This window comes from Boleophthalmus pectinirostris, unplaced genomic scaffold (assembly GCF_026225935.1).
Source record: "Boleophthalmus pectinirostris isolate CB_2022bp ecotype Guang Dong unplaced genomic scaffold, ASM2622593v1 HiC_scaffold_2, whole genome shotgun sequence".
Lineage (NCBI taxonomy): Eukaryota > Metazoa > Chordata > Actinopteri > Gobiiformes > Gobiidae > Boleophthalmus > Boleophthalmus pectinirostris.
Genome location: NW_026571152.1, coordinates 32,965,000 through 32,982,036, shown reverse-complemented (window position 1 = coordinate 32,982,036; position 17,037 = coordinate 32,965,000). Strand labels below are relative to the sequence as shown.

Below are 17,037 nucleotides of genomic sequence, written 5' to 3'. Positions count from 1 at the left end.
CAGCTCTCTTGTTTTCTTGTGGCGTGGCCAAGATGGCAGAGGTCCGGGGGTCTGCTGAGTTGGCGCTGTCAGAAGCTTGGAGGCGGGCGAGTAGTGCTAGAGTCTTACCATATGCCCGCTGTCATACAATGGCAGAGGTCACGTGGGCATCAACAGGGCGCATGCACATGTTTCCCCGGGCGACTGTAGGAGCAGGGCATGGGGAGCTAAAAATATATAGTACATAACCATGTTACCATGCTGTTCGGAGTCTGGCAGTCAAAGGTGCAATGTTACGCAAAATTGACTCTTGTGAGGTTTAAAAATGCATGAAAGTGTGTAACTTTTTCACCTTGTTGTTTCTATGGATATGACATTTCTTTGTGTAGAATGTGCCACAATATGACATTAAACAGATCTACCTTATATTTATTCAATTACAGGTGAATTTATTGTTCAAAAATAAATAAAAAAGGCTGACTGTGAGCGTGATTGGTTTGGTCTCCGTGAAGATAGAAAGGTTTAATGAAGCCTCAGAAGCCTCAAAAGTTGCATTTTAATCAATCGTGATCAATATTTTCCTGTGGGGGTCTGGTCTCGGGTAGAAATCACATTCAGATTGAGAGAAATCTTTCCACAATATACAATTTCCATCACAGCTCAGTTGGTAGAGCGTTTGTTCACTGATCTGAAGGTTGGCGGTTCCAATCTCTCGACATAAACATCACTGGTAGAGCGGTCAGATCCACTGACCCACAGGTTGGTGATGTGATTCCAGCTCCCACAGATGAATGCTGTTGTTGTGTCCTTGGGCAAGACACTTAACCCACCTTGCTCCTAGTGTCTGTGTACACTGGTGTGTGAACCCATATAGAAAAAAACAGGGAAAAATATAAGAATTTACCACTGTCTTTGTAGTAAATCTTTATATAAGGTTAATATGTGTCATGTGTGGTTTACTCCTGAAAGTGGCCCCTTTTGCATTTTTCTCATACAACTATATTATGAAAAACTAGTAAAGATAAAGTGAACATTTTGCATGACATTTACAGGTAATGTGCATGATAAACTACTTTTTCTTTGTATGTTCCATGTAATGTTTGTATTCTTTAATTATATGTTGCACATACACACACTGTGATAATTTTCTTTCTCACTCTCATATACACACAACACAGCAATCGAGTTTAAGGAAACAAACATTTCACTTGTTTTTCTATGATTCTGTGGTAAAAGTGACCTTTCTCCAACACTTGTAAGGATATTGTATGTGGGATTAGTGTCATATTCAGCCCTTGCAGGTTACAAAGTTTTATATGTTTCATGCTGCACATATTTACCAAAGATCTTGCAGCTGTTTTCACTGTCCTATACAAAACTTTTAGGATTCAGATAAAACATGTTAAAATGGTGTATGATTTGTCTATACCTTTTCCATATGGGAATGGTATTGTGGTTCCTTGTTGTAAAGCGCTTTGAGTGTCCTGAAGGTGGAAAAGCACTGTATAAAAATATAATCTTTTACCATTTATCATCATCATCTTTATTCCAGACTCATGATCCATTTTTAAAACAGACGAAGGACACCGACATTGCAAAACAATAAACATTTATTTTTAAAAGACAACCATCCCAGTGTCTCCACATATTTGTGAGTGACATTATTTCATTGTCTGATTTGTTTAGCCTGCAAAGAAAACCACATTTAACCATTTAATATCGTACTGTGAAACATTTCAGATAACATCTTAATGGAGAAAAACATCTGACGGACCCTCCACCAGAAAATTTACAGGTCTATAGTGTAAATTTTCAGGTGGAGGGTCCTTTTAGATGTCCGTCATGTGTCTATATATATAATGTATAATGTTGTTACCTCATTGAAAACAGACCTGGAGTTGTGTTTTCTTTCATTCACACGTTTGCGTAATCCTTTGTTGAGTGGTTGTTGTCAAGAAAACCACCTTTTACCTTTTATTTAGTAGAGATTGTAAATTCCAGAGCTGAAATTACCCAAATAACTCTACAGTATTAAGATGTATGAAGATTAAAAACACAATAGAGCACATCACAAGGTGGAACAGTGTTTTCAGCTTGAGAGAAAAACTCTAAAGCCTAAATATGCAGGATTTGTGCGTTATGAAAATGTGTGAATGAAACAAAACACGACTCCAGGTACGTTTTTGATGAAGAAACAACATTATAACACAGATCAGGAAATGGCGTAATACGAGCCCTTTAAAGATGTGGCTTAGAGAGTTTGTTTATTGACTCTACGGGCGACGTAATGAGAATGACTGGGCGCTGAGCGGAGCTGGAGGTGACTGCAGATTAGCCCCAAACATGCAGCAGTCGTGTGTGTGTGTGGACACTTTTGTCAAGGGCACAGGCACAAGGACAGAGGAAGCAAGGAGATTTACATACAGTACAAGGGGAAATGATTCGCTTAAGTGTTTTAGTCCAGATTTGAGAGTACAGTATGTAGCGTTTTAATTTCAAAGCAGACCTATTATGCAAAATAGACTTTCTAGAGCTTTTAATCATGTTGGTTGTTTTGTTTACTCTCTTTACTCACCCGACGTTGTAGTTGGAGTGATTCGTGCATGTTTGAGGCATCTTTAATGCAAATTTTCAAGGCATCATTTTGCTGATTAATGCCTGTTTTCACCGCCACTGGAACACGCCCACTGTGATCTACTTACTTCGTTCTCCAATTTTATTTTCTTAATCGATGGTACGCGCAGGATTCAGCAGCATTAGTCATTTTGGTACAAATGGAAAAATGATGCTCTCTAGATCTGCCTCTCTAATCTGTCGGAGTTGACCTGTTTCTTTTATTAAGTCATTTTAGATTAATATTGCCCTTTAATTATCCTCGAGGTAAACATGTTACATATTGCTTTTACAGTTATAAACATTTATTTTTAATTACAAAATCAATTTACATAATGGTTAAGTTGTTGATGTTCTCATTTGGTGTTTTCGTTTTCAAGACAATTATCCAATCAGAAAGCAGAATGAGCCCCAAACAAGTCTCTCTTTATCACAAGGAAAAACGCAAGGCTCGATTTGTACTCGTCCCAATCATGAATAATACAACACGAATGGACCAAGAATAGCGCAGGGGCATTAGCTCAGTTAGTATCAGTGTTTGTCCGCCGATCTGAAGGTTGGATTCTGCGCTGGACAGAATTTTCAGTCCCGCTCCCACCTGCGCCTGCAAAGAATTATAATTTTCATTCCCGCTCCCACCCGCATCTGCGATATTTTGTCCTGCTTCCGCCCTCAAATCCCGCAAGATGAGAACGTTTACTTTCTTAAGCTCTATCAAACACAGAGAAGCAGAAGGGAATTGTCTAAAATGTGCGCGAAATTAGACCACATCTGCAAATTTAGGCTGCTTAAAATGTTTTTATTAATGCCAAATAAAATGTCCAGCAGAAATGGCGTACAATAGGCATACATTAATCATTTGTATATTTTATTTTACACGTATATTTAGTGCGGACTGTGGTTTATCATTTCACCCGCCCACTTCCGCATTGTGCAGTCCAGCTCCCTCCCGCGCCCGCAATAAGTTTTCAAAATGTGTCCCGCGCCGCACTGTTTTGTGTCGGGTCCCACGTGTCCAGTGCAGTGCTCTAGTTGAAAGTTCGAATCCTGCTTTCGAAGTAACCATGACCAGATCCAGATTCTGCTGTTTTTGTGTCCTTGAGCAACACACTTAAACTACTTTTCATGAGTGTGTGTGTGTGTTAATGGGTGAGTGTTTCCTTGTTGTAAAGCGCTTTGAGAGCCTAGAAGTTGGAAAAGCGGTATATAAAAATATGTCCTTTTACCATTAACCATTGTACTTTGTGGAAAAAGTCAGCTTATGGAAGAAAATGGATCAAAGGGGACATTTGATAAAGAACACATGAATGGTTTAGTGAAGCCCCGGGGTCCCATACTTTGATTATTCCATGGCACGAAATGTCTGGAAAAATGTAAATTTGAGTGAAAATTATGCTAATATGGTGACTGTATGTATTGAATTTGTACTGACTCACTGGAGAAGAGAAGAACAATGACAGTATTTAGGCCTGTCATGATAAAAAAAAAAGCACAATATGTACAACTACAGAGATATACTGTGATAAATCATAATACTGAAACTGCTTTATGCTACTCACTAAGGATGCAACAATATCCAAATCTCACGGTATTATAGTTTCACGATATACATCTTACAGTACTGTATTTATTGAGATGTTTTGTAGAGGCTGCCAAAATTGTGAATATGCTACATTTTTATATTGAAATGCCTTGACTTATTTCAAAGAACTAAGATTTAAAAGTGCTTAGAACTACTATTTCTTCATGTAGTTTGCACGAAAACGGAGCAAAGGATCATGGTCAATGTAGTTCCATCTGTTTGTTTTTTTTTTTGGCTATTGCTGCACCATAACAAAGGAAACTTGTGATTCGATATATTGTGATGGCCCACGATATTATTGAGAGACTTTTGACGATACGATATCACAATTTTATGTGTTATTGTCACACCACTACAACTGACTCAGTAATAATAAAGCACGATAATCCCCGTAAACCATTTTAAATAGACATTATCATTAAAAGACCTGAGCTGCGACAGATAAATAACAAAATGAACCAATAATTACCCACAGAAGTCACTTATTCAACCTTCTACAGTTCAAATCTATATTTATTAAAATAAAAATACCCCAAATCTCCCCATTTTTGAAGAGAAACTGTACACACCATAAACACTGAGCCCCCAAATCTCGTTACTGATGTTGATTATGGACTATAGTTTCCCGTAAATAGGCACAAAATGTCTGGAAACTGGAAACTGAATCTATACTAACTCACTGGAGAAGAGAAAAACAATGACAATATTTAGGCCTGTAATATTTACAACTACAGAGATATACAGTGATAAATTATAACATTGAAATTACTTTATGTTACTGACTCAATAATAATAAAGCAAGATAATCCCAGTAAACCATTTTTAAATAGACAATAACATTAAAAGACCTGAGCTGCAACAGATAAATAAGAGAATGAAGCAATAATTACCCATAGAAGTCACTTATTCAACCTTCTACAGTTCAAATCTATATTTATTCTAATAAAAATACCCCAAATCTTCCCATTTTTGCAGGGAAATTGTAAACACCATAAACACTGAACCCCAAAATATTGATACTGATATTGATTATGGACTATAATTGCCCGTAAATAGGCACAAAATGTCTGGAAAAGTATTCTAATGTGGAGACTGTATGTTCTGAATCTGTACTGACTCACTGAAGAAGAGAAAAACAATGACTTTATTTAGGCCTGTCATGATTAAAAAAAAAAACAAAAACAAAAAAACACTATGTACAATTTCAGAGATATACTGTGATAAATTATAATACTGAAACTACTTTATGCTACTGACTTAGTAATAATAAAGCAAGATAAACCATTTTTAAATAGACAGTATCATTAAAAACCATGAGCTGTGACAGATAAATAACAGAATGAACCAATAATTACCCATAAAAGTCACTTATTCAACCCTCTACAGTTCAAATCTATATTTATTACAATTAAAAATGCCTCAAATCTTCCCAAATATTGATACTGATTTTGATTATGGACTATAGTTGCCCGGAAATAGGCACAAGTAGGAGACTGTATATACTGAATCTGTTCTGACTCACTGGAAATGAGAAAAACAACGCCAGTAGTAGAGGTCTATAGTTCCTTCCTGTAAATATGAAGGCGTTTTGCATTGACCCCATGTGGTGGTGTAGAGTTACAGCGTTGTCCCAGCAGTGCAGCAGTTTTATCTCTGTCTCGGTTCCCACGCCACACTTAACACTTGGCAGAATGGGGGACAGCTGACAGTACAAATATGGCCCCCTCTATGTCAGCGCTTAAACTCTTTCTATTCCACCTCATGAGCGCAGCCTCTTTACAAAACGACGTGTCACAACTGAACAACAATTTTGACACATTTTGCAAATTGTATGCTCCACACTCCATGGTTTTGTACAGCAGACTGAAGAAATGCGCTGGCGGTGTTTCTGATATAATGAAAACAAGTAATATTCTTTATACCGATCAAGGTCATAGAGTTAATTGGATTATTATTTTGTTTTGTTTTGTTTTACGACACAAATAGAATCATTTATTACTACCAAATTGTCACTTGACATTTTGCAGATGATTGACATTCCCTGAGGGTGTGATGCTAACTGTAGGCTCTGCTGTGTCTGAAGCTCTGTTACTCAAATAGACTTTAATCTGAGCTTTAATTTCAGACAATTTGATGAGAAAGAACTGACTTGGTTGGAACTACAACTAAGGCTGTGCAATTAATTGAATTTTGATCACGATTTCAATTTGTGTGTCAAACAATTTCTAAACTCATATAATCGAGTTGAAACGATAAAGCTTAACCAGGTTTATTATTGGGATATTCTTATATAAATACGTATATTTATTTTATTTTTTAATTATAAAGTTTGTAGAACGGTTAGATATATAGTCTATTTTGGATACATTTATGGTTTTCTATGCCTTATTTCATGTCCAAAGTATATTTTATCCACAAAACTGCTCTTAGGTTCATATGTGTAGCCTATATTTATTTTCAATTTGAAAGTGTTGTGTACATTATCAATAACAAAGTGTGTTGGGGTTTTTATGAGAGAGAGAGAGAATTGTTGAATAAATGCATCGTATAACTAAAAAAATAATCGTTTGAATAATTGTGATTTCAATATTGATCAAAATAATCGTGATAATGATGTTTTTTTTATAATTGAGCAGCCCAACACAACAACAGGTGATCAGATTTGTGCTGTTAAATAGTGCAAAAATATCAAAATATCGATATATCATACAGTTTAATGTGATGATACAGTATCAATATCATGGGCTGCTGTAGTATTGGGCTACATCGTGGACCGCAAGAGTGTTTTTAGGTATATTTTACTAAATTATTTTGTGTAACAGCTACAATTGTGTTGACATTTTCACAGTTTTGATGAGTAAAATGGATGATTTTCATATTAACTTTGCACAGACTGTGAACTTTTAGTATCACAGCCATGATTTAGCATCTTTTTCAATTAACCCTATCAAATCGATTAGAAATATATCAAAGCATACTGAATCGACAGTGCACTGTATCAAAAATGTATCGTGTCATGGCTTATGTATTGAGATATGCATCGTATCAGCAATTTCTTAAGTATACCCAGCCTACTTTTAAAAGGTCTGTTACAACCAAGCTCTGCCCGGGACAGGGGAAGTAACAAAAGAACCAAGGTATAAAATGGTAAAACTAAATTTGTAATTTATTTAAAGGGAATGTAAAGGTAAAAACTAACAGAAATTGATATTTACAAGGATAAACAAAAAGAGGCTCTGAACAGAGTAACTAAATGTATAACTAAAAGTGACAGAATTAAATTGTACAAATTCTGTTAACACAAAAACGACAGAACTCTTTAAATTAACAAGGACCACTAATGTCTCAAACAACAAAAGCTACACAAGAGACAAATGAGCAGCAGCTGTGAGTGGCAGGGGGCGGGTCCTTTTATAGGTGTGGCAGCCGCAGGTGTAGCCCAGGATTGGCTCAGCTGGAAGGGACCCAGGCTCCAGCTTGAATTTAATCCACCCATCACTGCAGGGGTTTGGAAGATGGAGGCTTGCATGCACACACACGGGGATCAGCAGCAGGGACCTAAACATCTATGGCTATAGGAGGAGCTGGAGGCCTGTGTTTAAGGAGTTTTGATGGTAAAAAGGCAAGAGTAGTTCCTCAGTGTCTGTGTACGTCCACACAGTCCACGGATCAAGATGAAGCTACAGATAATGACTCTACTTCCTGTGTACTTTATCGCCAACTTTCCACACTTTAAAAATCATGTTTCTGAAACATTGCACCACATTTCACAAATAATAATACCACAGTTTTGATTCGACTAAACTAGAAGTGCAGTGCTCTGATCTTTTGAACACTTACGAGTCTCAAAGCGAGTGGTTTTACTGTAGACAGGAAACATCTGACACGATTGCGCTCACAACTTTATAGCCTGTGGTCTGCAGTCATATCCTGCTGCAGTCCTTGCGATCACAGTTTTTGAGTCTCATAAGATTCTCCTCGTGTCTGTGGTGTGCGCTTTTTGTCACGTGTTTAAAAATCCTGTAGTGTGTCACGGCCTTTACACTCAGACAAGTGTCCAGACAATACAATATACCCTTGCAAAATAATAAACTAAATATCAGAATCAGGTGACAGTAGCTCAATCCACTGATCCGAAGGTTTGCGGTTCGATTCCCACTCTCGACATAAACATCATTGGTTGAGTGATTCCAGCTCGCACAGATGAATGCTTTCGTGTCCTTGGGCAAAATACTTAACCCACCTTGCTTCAAGTGTCTGCGTACACTGGTGCGTGAATGTGTGTGTGAATGGGTGAGTGGTTCCTTGATGTAAATCGCTTTCAGTGCTTTGAAGGTGGAAAAGCGCTATATGAAAATTTGAGCAGTTGCCATGAATTGAATGAATAAATTAATAAATCCTTTAAACAGCATATTTTAACTAGTCCAAAAATAAAGCTTGAGTTAAAATCTGACCATCACATACACTTTTCTTGTTGCGCAGTAAGAAAGCCTATCAAGAAACAGCATCAAGTGTAGTAAACGCCGACTCACAACTCAGAATCTTCACATCTGGCTCCTCAGACATAACACATATACTAACAAGCAAGAAGGAGAAAGAGGAGGAGGAGGAGTGACATATCTTCTGTCTCCAGTCCCCTTCTTTTCACAGGCCTTAATAACATGTAAGTTATGAAACCAGAAAGCCTGTTATTTGTCTTATTCTGTTCATTTTCCCGCGGTATGTCAGCTTTGAGCGTGTCTACACCAAATGTCGAACCCAGGATCGTCAGCTTGTTTGGGGGGGAGCACGAGCTACATCCGCCCCCCTCATGTTATGTCTGTGGTATGACAGAAGATATGTAATTGTGGGACAGATGGCAGCTTATACCAACCCTCATTAAAGTGGTTGATGAGGCACATATGAAGCCCATCGTCTGTGTTTTATGCCCCTCTCCTCTCTGTGAAATGAACTCATTATACGACCTCCCAAAACGAGCTTTACCAGGAGACAAACTGCACAGGGAGCCTTCACACCAACCAAGCTTTCTTCACACATTTTTAGGCCGCTTAAAAGATTCTATATTAAGCACAATGGATTCTCAGGAGCTTCAAGCCGTGTTAAAAAATTGTTACCTCATCAAAAACATACCCAAGTTGTGTTTATTTCATTCACACATGTTTGAGTCACTCTTTATTATTAGTCTGTCTACATCTCCAATGCTCGATATATGCGCGTGTTAAACATCCAACAACTCCAGGTATGTTTTTAATGAGGAAACAACATTATTACATTGATCATAAAAGAGTGCAAGATGGGCTCTTTAAATTTGACAGGATCTGGATAAGTGCGATCAGCTAAGGTGGAATATCTAAATTTAGCTTGCCATATTTCAAGACATTCACTGACAATTTAAAACGCTGGTGCTGCATACAGGCCTGTCACAAAAAGAAATTTTGAAGCGTGATATATCGCTACAAAGAAATATTTCAGTAAGCGATAATATTGAAACTGCTTTATGCCTCTGACATAAAGCAATATAACCCAGTAAACACATTTTTAAATATACAGTATCATTTAAAGGTATGAGCTAAGATAAGATAAGATAATCCCGTGGGAGAAATGTGTCTTGGGACAGGGGATCACATACTTTATCAAAAATAGGACAACACAGCACAAAGCACCACACAAACATTCACCATAGAACAAAAATAGATACGAGACCAAGTATGACCGCAAGTGATGCACCAACAGGACCTGTAAGTCACCTTTAAGTGATTGCACGTTCCCTAACCTATGTGCAGTTTTGATTGCACGTTCCCTAACCTATGTGCAGTTTTGATTGCATGTTCCCTAACCTATGTGCAGTTTTGATTGCACGTTCCCTTGACCTATGTGGAGTTTTGATTGCGCATTCCCTTGGCCTATGAGCAGTTTTGATTGCACATTATCTTGGCCTATGTGCAGTTTTGATTGAACGTTCCCTAAGTCTATGTGCAGTTTTGATTGCGCATTCCCTTGGCCTATGTGCAGTTTTGATTGCACGTTCCCTAAGCCTATGTGCAGTTTTGTTTGCACGTTCCCTTGACCTATGTGCAGTTTTGTTTGCACGTTCCCTTGGCCTATGTGCAATTTTGATTGCACGTTCCCTAAGCCTATGTGCTGTTTTGATTGCACATTCCCTTGACCTATGTGCAGTTTTGATTGCATGTTCCCTAACCTATGTGCAGTTTTGATTGCATGTTCCCTAACCTATGTGCAGTTTTGATTGCACGTTCCCTTGACCTATGTGGAGTTTTGATTGCGCATTCCCTTGGCCTATGTGCAATTTTGATTGCACGTTCCCAAAGCCTATGTGCTGTTTTGATTGCACGTTCCCTTGACCTATGTGCAGTTTTGATTGCACATTTCCTAACCTGTGTGCAGTTTTGATTGCACTTTCCCTAAGCCTTTTACTTTTATTTTTTAACTGCACTATCTGAGTTTAGCAGATTAACGACTAATACGGCTCCAACAAATGAAATAGTAGAATGAATAATTAGCCATAGAAGTTTTTTATTCTACTCTCTAAAGCTCAAATTTTATGATAGTACACACAAATTGCTAAAATTTCAACACAATAGGCTCTATTCACGCTTGCGCTCACGTCTGGAAACATGCGGATGACGAAATGATGCTGTAGTTACCGACAATGGGCTTGTGATAAAACTGTGGATTCAGCAGCAGCGTCTTCACAACCTGCCAAAGCTTTCCATGGGGGATGTGACTCTAATCACATCTTCAGTGTCACTTACAGTTAGACAAATTGTAATACACAAATTAATAGGCAGCAGGAAAGAATACAATGACGTCTAGATGAAGAAAACCAGGCCATTTTTGCAGTTTTCACAGATTGTGTTATTTTCAGAAACAGAGCAGGAAGGAAGTCATCATCCACGTGTTTCCAAACGTCTTCCAGTTTTGTGATGTAAGCGTGAATGGAGCCCGTTGCAGAGAAACTGTACACATGATAAATATTGAGCTCCCCAAATAATGATTCCAGCTTTCATATATTGAACGATAAGTTGATATATTAATTATCTTAACAGACCTAACAACAACTACCGTATTTTCCGCACTATAGGGAGCTCTGGATTATGGTCTATCTTCGAACTTTTTTGACAAATAAACCGCACCAGACTATAAGGCGCATTAAACGAAACACAACAGTTGGATGGGTCAGTCGGACTTTGTTTGTCACGTTCACGGTGACTCTGGGCTTTGTTCAGTTGTGGCGTGTAGGGAGGGTGCTGTCTGGGACCGCTGGATTGTCGGCGTCTTCGCAGTGACTCAGTTGTTCAGTTGTGTCTAGAAGTGGCACACTGCACTCGCTTTTTCGGTTCGCTCCTCCGTTCCGTTCCTCGTCTGCATGGAGTGATGAGTGTGGCTGTGGGTGTTTTTCGCTGCACGGTCGCTGTCTGCTCTGTGCGCATTTGTTCTGTGGGTGCTGCGGCTTTGTAGTTTACTGAAGTTGTGCTGGGACACCCGAGTGGATTCATGTATAGGGCGCTCTGGATTGCAGGGCGTGGGCGTTTTTTGATGGGTTTGGAGGCTTATGAGCATGCGGAAAATACGGTACTGGTTTAAATATATTGGAAAGTACAACAAAAGTACAGCTGTGTAAAGAGTTTAGTGCGACTGGCAATTTACATATGACACAAGTTTATTGTGTTCTTGTTGCCACAATAGAAATACTTTTAACATTGGTTCATTTTGTAACTTTTTAGTTGGAGGTCCATCATCTTGTTTCTTTGGATATTAAACCACTCTACTGTTTTTACAGCTCAAAAATATAGAGAAAAGCAGGCATTCTGATTGTGAGCGTGGTTGCCTCTCCACAGACCTGACCTATAAACATTTGACGGACCCAGAAAAATGACACAATGCACCTTTAAGCCAAGGAGAAGGTGTATAGTTCTGTTTAGGGGCTACTCACAGAGCCTCAGCTGGGTGTGAGTGGTGTGGTACGACAGTTTGAGTCAGAAAGAACAAGAAGCCAGTCTGTCATTTTGATTTTCACTCCAAAGATGTCATAGATATCACTGTGTGACAACATAAAACTTGACCGCTCCCTCCTTGTGTGTCTCTGGAGATGCTGGAATATAACCCAGGCCCACTTCTTCAAGGAACATCATGTCTAAGTGTGTACTCCCTTGGGTTTCTCTGAGTCTGTCCCTGCTTTCTCTCCTCTCTGGGCAGCACTGAGCGCCCATTTGTCAGAGCCTGGCTGCCAGCGGGAGCCCAGAAGGCAGTACCAGATTTGTGTGAGAACGAGAGAGGAGTGAAGTGCAGCTTTGGTTGTTGGTGAAACCAGATGGGTGAGGGAGCAGTGAGATGGGAGAAGAGGAAAGAAAGAGGGAGATGCAGTGTGACAAGCTCTCTGCAAAGTAGGGATGGAGACTACAAACTTTTCATTCTCAAGAGTGTTTGTGTTTTCATCATGTGTTCCCCATTGGAAATACCAGAGCTTTGATAAATACTCAGATTTTAAGTAAATTCTGTTCTACCATGGTTTTGTTTACTTAAAGCGGTCATATTACACTATTTTCTGATCTAGTTATAATGTTGTTTCCTCATCAAAAACAAACCAGGAGATGTGTTTTGTTTTATTCACACATGTTTAACTCAATAATCCTGCATATTTAGGGAGTTCTTCTCTCAAACAGAAAACACTCTGTTCCACCTTGTGATATTATCAGCACACTCAAATAGTTTATCTCCGTGTGATAAAATAAGTAATGATGCTAACCCTAACCCGATCTTATCCGTATGTGTAAATGACAAGAAGAAACGTCTCAAACTTCAGTAGGCGGACATCCACTCATACCTGATTGATAGAACGAGCCTAGCCACCGAAAGAGCCTGAAATCTGCTGAAATCCTACAAGGCACTGTCATGATACAGACAGGACAGTGGCTCTTTCTGCAGGAGACATGCGCAGGGGAGAGACGGAGGTGATGCGCTGAGGAAGATGCTTGTTTGATTTTTTTTGAACAGTTATTTTGTGCTTCATACACACACCCTCCTCATGAAAAACACACGAAGAAATGCAGATGAAGCAGCTTTTAAGTTAACGGTGATTGATGTGGCTGTGGAAGAAGGAAACAGAGCTGCTGCACGTGAGCTCGACATCAATGAGTCGATGGTGAGACGTTGGCAACGGCAGCCTGACGAACTGACTCAATCCAAAAAGACGACAAAAGCTTTCAGAGGCGATAAAAGCAGATGGCCCGAATTTGATAACGTTCTTGAAAACACCTGCGGCTTATATATGTACAATTTTAAAATATTGTTAAAATTTTGGTTGATGCGGCTTATTTTCAGGTGCGCTAAATAGTCCTGAAAATATGGTAATAATAAAGAGTTACTCAAACGTGTGTATGAAACAAAACACAACGCCAGGTCTGTTTTTGAAGAGGTACAAAGTTCAAAATTATCTTTATTGTCAATTCCTTCACCTGTTATAGACATATAAAGAAATCAAAATTACGTTTCTCTCTGTCCCATTCGTAGACAAGACAGGACAAAGCATTTACGTGCACAGACACAACAAATAACATTATTTCTAACCACTACAATAATCATAGATAAACAAATTAAGATAGATTAAGACTAGTGTACAGTACAGTTCAAGTCAGATCAAGCAGCAGTAATAAAAGGCGGTTTCTTATGTGTGTCAAGGGCAAATTGTAAACAGTGCAAAAGGCATATAATAGTGCAAGGCTTTTTTTGGGCGGGTCAGGGATAGTCTGAGTCCAGGTGTTCTTTGGGGAGTTTTGTTCTTGGGGAGGTGAAGATTCCTAGCTTCCAGGCCAACATTGCTTAAAGTTATAGCAATTAAACTTAATATTGGACCTTTAAATGTAAGTGTATTGCCAGTATTATAATATCACTTTAACATGATGTAGTTTTGTATTTCTATCTCATGTGGTTGTGTGATGAAGTGCTAGATTAAACTTGTGTTATTTGCCTGCAGTTTTTATGGAACCTTTTGTTTTGTTTTGTTTTTGCAGGCGTCAAACAAAACACTGAAAATGTGAAATGAAACACTTTCACATTTTCACCTCTCCAACAATCTAAAGTGGCTCTCAGTGTGTCCTCAAACCAGCGAAACAGGCAGGATGATAGACAGCGGCAAAATGGACAGTTAACTATGTATATCAAGTGAGGTCTCACACTTGAATCACCAAGAGAGTTAGAAATGAAAAGGCTAATGTAAAATATTAAAACTTTGGAAACAAACTTCTCAAGAACATTTTCTTCCACCCTTCTAACCAAAACGCCAGAGCTGCTGCTAAAAGTGAGCTATGCGGTGCCTCTAAGCTCCACAAGGACGTGGCTGTATGAATAATTAGAGCCTTCTAAAGCTGTCTGCTTATTGCTGTTTGACAAGAGGACAGAGCCAGACTGAAATGGGTTTACTTAAAACCCACAGGAAATCTATTAAAAGCTTTACATAAGGGATATTTACACAGTGCCTTCTGCTGCACTGCTTTAACCCCTGTCTTTCATCTTTACTGTCACTTTCCACTTTGTTGTTTAAAAATCTTGTCTTCACTCTGCATATATTGGCTCACAAACGCAATCGAAACACTGCGGTGTTTTAGACTGACGTGTTTGCCCAACAAACGCTCATACATTAATACATGAGGCGTGGTGATACAGTGGATTCAGTGACGGGTCAGATCTGGTGAGGGGAGGGCACTGGAGCGCTGGGGTCAGACCATCTGCTCTGTCCCTGTGATACTGAGGAGCGTGACGCCGTCTGTCAAATGTGCACTTCTGAACTCACAGCAAGGCGTTTACTTTAATCTTGAAAAACTGCTCCCAGCTGATCAAAGTCAGTCTGTTTTTAGTAATCACAATTATTTTATCATGTCTCCAACCTCTGTGAGAGTTTGTGCTTGTGAGCGTGCTGTGAACAAATCATACGGCGTCAGTTTTATGTTTTATGTTATGGGAAACATTTCATCTCATTTATGGAAGTCACTTTGGTCTCAAGGAGTCAGTTCTACAAGCGGCAAACAGCTCATCTCCACCTCAGTCACATGACCTGCCTGTCGCTCGTACTTTCTGAATGCAGAAGGTCAAACAAGCAATGAGACGTGTTTCTCAAATGCAGAAGACATGTCCTCTCAGATATTCATGTATCATTCAAAACCACATGTTTAATTTTTTATACCTCATGTAGAAGCCAAAATGTACCTCCAGCCTGTAGGTGTCACTGGTTAAAAGTTCAGACTCACCTGTGCCTATAGGCTCTATTAATGTTTACGGCATAAACCAGGAAGGCGTTTGGAAACATGCGATGGCAACTACCGGCGGGCTCTGTTCACGATAGTAAGTTTGGCAAAATCTTGGAAAAATGAGAAAATGGCCCAGTTTTCTTCATCTACATGTCTTTGTAGTGTTACAGCCTCAGCTCAGGAGACCGCAACAAAGAATGGGGAACACAACAACCGCAGAGTTTTTAACCCGTCGAGAGGGCATGAGTTTAGAGGTCATGGCGGTGTGGCGGCATGACAGGCCCGGTGAATGGGGTGGAGCAGGAGGAGCCGGAGGAGAAGAGTGGAGAGGGAGACGTGCGCCCGCAGGCCTTCTATCCTCTCGTGGTGATTGGGGGTGGAGCTGGCAGGCAGGACAGGGACACCTGGAGGGAATGAGAGAGAGAGCGGCAGGGAGGGTGCGACCTGGGCCGTGACAGCAGCGTTCCGTTATGTTCGGCTAGTCAACAATTACGATACCCAACCATACTTCAGTTTTCATCATTTTCCCACTGACACATGACTCCGAGCGCACTGGGTACATCCGATTAGAAGAGACGAGTCGCCAAATTCAAGATGATTCCAAACAGCACATACGTATGCAGTCTTCATTTTACCGCTGATCACATTTACTTCAGTGGGTTTTATCAAAGTCGGTCAGTGAGCCCAGTGTCTGTAACTACACCGGAAGTTGTCATCACATGTTTTCAGACATCTTCTGGTTTGTAACGTAAACGTGAATAGAGCCTAAAGGTGAGGTAGTTAGTGCAGCAGGTGTTGTATATGTGAAAATGAACAGTTTTTTGATTGTGTTAAAATATATGGAAATAAGGAGCTTTTGAACTGCATCTCTTTGATAATGATTCTACAGAAATCTGCAATATTTCTCAGTATTTTCTTTTCTCTTTTACTCGTAACCCACCTTGTTTGTTTCGACACGAGTGGACCATGCATTTCTCTGATTAGTTAAGCCGCCTCTCACTCACTCCTACTGGGCTTGGCGTAAGACAGGAGACCCCCACGTCTTTGTAAAGTATTGTGAAAGTGTGTGCTCTTGACCAGGCTACTGACTTAGACCTTTCCAATATAAAGTAAGGTCAATGCAATCACAGTCTGAAACAAAATAAACATCAATACGACGTGACACAGAGCACACGTTGTTGCATAGAAAATTAATTTTCCGTGACATCATTGACAAGCCACTTTTTCCCCCACTGGCCATAGGAGACTCATCTTTTCTGTGTAGAAGCCTTGTGTGTGTGTGTGTTTGGGGAAAGTATACCCCAAGGCGGACCTCTCTCTCCATCTGTCCTTGCAGTGTCCTGTGATTTCCCAGCGTAATTCAGACAAATGTCACAGTTTAGACGAGGGATGAGAGCTGCAAACTCCACACATCCTCATCACATCCTCCCCGTGCGTGCTCCCTTCTGGTGCTCTCGCTCTCACCTCGCTCATTCAAAACTGCCACAATATTCAAGGCTCCGTGCTCCACTCGCAGCTCTACCACAGAATTCATTTTTCACGCTCCCAGGCAAAATGTCATGGATACAGACCACAAAAACTACAGCAGTGGTTATAGTG

At 39.7% G+C, this 17,037-nt stretch overlaps 1 protein-coding gene across 1 annotated transcript in view; it reads left to right on the top strand.

The window, feature by feature from the left end:
• The window catches only part of b4galnt4a (beta-1,4-N-acetyl-galactosaminyl transferase 4a), a 336,936-nt gene that overhangs the window by 160,190 nt on the left and 159,709 nt on the right, over positions 1-17,037 (top strand).